We start from the raw sequence: 4,553 nt of genomic DNA, 5'->3' as shown, positions 1-4,553 counted from the left end.
CTTTTTGCCCTTATCACCAGAATTTCCATACGAATTGCTACCAGCAGAAGCATTAGGAACATAATTTTTGCCACTCGCAGCAGAACCATAAGAAGCGGTTGCATTGCTGTTACCACCCTTTCTTTGAGAAGCAATAAAAGCCTGTTCAACTGCATGGCCTAGTCCTGTTTTTTCTGGAAAGTGACTCTTGCAACAGCAATGTGCATAATGCATCAAACTTGACAACTTCAGGATTTCCTTGGGTCATAAGTCTCCAAGTACTAGCAAAAGTTTGGTAAGAATCTGGTAAGGCATCAAGAATAGTCTGCACAAGGGAACTGTCTGAAATGACTTCACCTGTAGAAATAAGTTGCTCATTGATATCCTTGACACCATCAAGGAAAGCGTCCATATCATCTTCCTCATGCATAATCTTCGATTCCAGCTCTTTACGCATCAAAACAATTTTAGCCTCATTGCGGCTTGCATAAGACCTGCTAGAATATCCCAAGTCTGTTTTGCAGATTTCATTGAACGAACGTGAGGAGTAATGGTGTGCTTCACAGACAACGCAATCAATGCATGAGCCTGCGCATCCTTTACATCCCAACGAGCTTGTTCTGCCATAGGCAAAACAACTCTAATAGCAGCAATCCTAGCAGCAAGACCAGCAACATCCTCAACATCGCCTACATCCTCAGAACCAGAACGTACATCAATGCCCTACACAATATTCCAAACGCCCTTTGACACAAGAACATGTTGCATCATGTAAGACCACATAGGGTAATTTTCCCCATCCAATCTGTCCTTAGCAGCAAACATCTTGTGTTGTTGTCAGCCATGGTAAATGCCTGCACCTGATGTGAGAATCGCCCGAAATGAGGAGAAAACTGAGTGAGACCAGCACGTGCTATATAGCACAATCCGCAATAGACTCTATAGGACCTGTTATGCAAAAAACGGCATTGACAAAAATTATGCACTAAATGATGAAACTGCATGTGTAGACCGGCCTGTACTGGAAACGGAGGCCGAAATGAGCCCGAATCAAAAATCTGAGCAGACTAAGCTCTACGAGCTTACCCAAAAATTTTGTCGAACTGCGAACGCTCGCCAAAGCTCACAGAAATCGAAGAAAGTGAGCAGGCGTGTGCTGGAGTTGCTGGCGACTAAGCCCGGGAGTATGAACAAAAAATGATAAGAATGATCTGTCTAAACCCTGCTGGCTCTATGTCGTTGAAGTTGCTCCACGTAGCAAGCAAGTGTGTGAAGGATTGCATGTTGAGCTCGAAGAGGTGATTCATGAACAAAGTGCAGGATCGACTCCAACTTTAAGTTTAAATTTTGAGGTGGATGTCAGCATTGAGCAATTGTCTGAACCTAGAGATGAGGTGTCAAATAGTGAAGCTGCTGCAAAGAGCGACGAAGAAGTAGAGTTCGATGACAAAGATGCAAAAGTACAAATTGAGATAGACATCTTTAGTGCATCGATCTCATAGAGGATGAGAGATTAACTAATGAATTTTGCTAGGAAACCTTTTGTAAAGCTCTTTTTATTAGTCTAAAATACACTTTAGATGTTGTCATTTGTGTAGGAGTTTCATTGATTTGTTATTTGTATTGATTAAGCATTTACTATGTAAACTAACGTATTTTGTGGGTGTTGTTTGTGTATGATTAGCCATGGCCGATGACGATGAGCCATACTCTCTTAGTTTTAGTTTTCCTGTCACTCCGGCCGGCATGTCACCCGAGCAGATGGGCTCGTTTTTGTCTCAATTCACACAAGAGCATATCGCGATGGCGCCAACACCTTTGGGGTGCAGGTCCCTCTAGACCTTCTACGGTCGACCCTACGTCTGGGACTAGTGTGGTCCCTACACCCAGCGGCCCCACACCTCAGTCTAGTGTGCCCCCTACGCCTAGGACTCGTTGCCCCCTACATTGACGGGTGGTTCATCCTCAAGACGACGTAGGCGTCGTTCTGGAGGTGTTGGTCGTTGTGGTAGAGGTTCTACCGATGCGTCCACATCACCAAGAGAGTGTCCACCACTCTCTTTAGTAGATAGTTCACCGATGGGCACACCACGTACACCTTGGGGATCACATGAGCATGATCCTAGCAAGGTGTACAAAAGCAGGGAGGGGGTTGTTGTGGCAGATAGGGTCGGAAAGGCCATGTGACAGAGGATTCAACAGCTCTGTACCATTCATTTTGGTCACTCTGTGATGGAGATTTGGAAAAACCTCGATGCTGAGAGAAAGAATTACATCATCGATGCCATTCAAAGAGAGTACATGCCGGCAGAGGGGTACGATCAAGTCTTGAACAACTGGATTTTGAGCGTAGCGATGTCCACAATGTCACACCGTCGGTCAGAGGCGAGAGACAGGCACAATGACGACAATCCCAAGCCGGCAAGGTTGGACGCAGAGGAGTGGACGAGGATTGCACGAGAGACACAAGACAATCCTGATAGATTTCAGTAGTAGAGAGATGCAGCCAGAGCACGTTTGGAGTCTGCTGGAGCGTCACTTCTTGGGAGTGGAGGCTACGATACGCTTCGACATGAATTTGTAAGTGTTATATGTATGCTTTAAGTTATTGATAATATATATGTTATTTGAAGATTTATCTAATGATTAAACCATAATTTTGTAGGAACTTGCCGTGAAGCTCCTTCCGACATGCCAAGAGGAGAAGTATGTTCAATTTTGGAAAAAATTTCCTAAAAGAAGGGGTCATTTTATTAATTTAGACATGTTAAAAGAGGGGTTTTTTTAATACCTCATGAACGCACGTTATATAGAGGGATAATGAATGGTGAACCCCCGAGAGGCATTCTCACTCATTACCACTATGAAAAGAAACTAAAGATCAAGACAAGTGACAAAGAAGTAACACCTGTGTTGAAAGTCCCTAAGTTGGAGAGGGATCACTCTCTTTTCTTTGATGGAGCATATAAGAGGACAGTGGACCAAGCTGCAACGGCATTGTCATCTTCAACGAACAAAGGGAAAATGTATTCTCCATTGGGCATCTCTTGGATTCTCACTCCAACAATGAGGCAAAATATGTAGCCTTAAAGTGATGTGTGACACAAGGTATTCAACGGTTAAATGTATTTGATGATGCTATGCTTTTAATAAAACAAATACAAGGAGCTTGGGCTTGTAAAAATCATAGCTTGTTGGGCCATTTACACCAAGTTTAAGAAACTTCTATGGAAGTTTGAAGCTGTATAATTATATCATGTCCATTGAGAAAAAAATCAAGAAGCAGATGCTCTAGCTAGAGAGAAACTATAAGATGTCCTTTTGGATGCTTTCAAGTTGGAGCTACCTCTCTTCCAAGGTAGCGATGCTATGTCTGACATCGCGTATCGGCTTCACTTTTCATATCATCATAGATAAGCCTTTCTGAATCCATGACATAAGATCCTTGTTGAGAGATAGGTGTTTCGGTTGGACAGCCCCACATCCTTGTCACTACTCATAATGAATGTAAAAACCTTACAACCTGGACATAAATTTAATCTTCTATTGGCATTCCTTGTCTTATATCTCTCTCTCTCTCTCTCTCTCTCTCTCTCTCTCTCTCTCTCTCTCTCTCTCTCTCTCTCTCTTTGTTCATACTGTAAACTACCTCACATTCTCTAGTCATGTCCAATCCCCGCACACCTCGATCTAGAGGTGCACGGAGATCAGAACCACCGGGTTATAATCTCATCTTTATTGGTCAATGCCTATATTTGTGGGTACAAGAAACTACACATCCATGTCTACATGATAGTGCATGTAGTAGACAAAACCCCTTTGCCTCTTCTCTAGCTGTAGCAATTCACAGCATCTTAACATTTCTTCACTGCAGATCTTTGTTCAAGGGATTACTTAGCACATTACATGTTGGCCTCCAATCTGAGTATCATGCCGTTGAAAGCTTTCCAACTTAAGGTCGTATCCGTAGAGAGGAAGAGAGGGATCACCGTTTGCCTAGCTCTATTTTTTTTTCGTAATCCCGAAGGTAGACTTTAATATAAAAACTAAGTCCAAAATCTAATCTTAAATCTAACATAATTGAACATATGGTGATTCGCGGCTAATTGAATATGGTTAGTGTGTGAGTTAATAGGTATCAGATTCTGGTGGGAATATACAAATTGTTGTGTAACTAGTGTTTGCTCTTTGGGCAAAGCCTTCATTGACATGCACTAAAATCTAACCTAAATCTATTTTAATTTAAACTAATTTTAAATCAAACATAAATCTAGATCTAATCTAATCTTAAACTCAAAATAAACCTAAATCTAATCTAATCTTAAATCTAACCTAAACCTAAATGTAATCTAACTTAAATCTAAATCTAATTTAGTTAATCTTAAATCTTGTCTTAAATCTTAAATCTAAATCTAACCTAATCTTAAACTCAATATAAACCTAAATTTAATCTAATATTAAATCCTAAACCTCAATGTAATCTAACTTAAATCTAACCTAGCTAGCTAATCTTAAATCTTGCCCTAATTTTAAATTTAACATAATCTTAATCTAACGTAAATCTAAATCTAACC

Source organism: Adiantum capillus-veneris, chromosome 24, assembly GCF_014529385.1.
Source record: "Adiantum capillus-veneris isolate H3 chromosome 24, ASM1452938v2, whole genome shotgun sequence".
In the NCBI taxonomy this organism is placed as follows: domain Eukaryota; kingdom Viridiplantae; phylum Streptophyta; class Polypodiopsida; order Polypodiales; family Pteridaceae; genus Adiantum; species Adiantum capillus-veneris.
The sequence above is the reverse complement of the archived record's forward strand: the minus strand, read 5'-3'. Positions refer to the sequence as shown.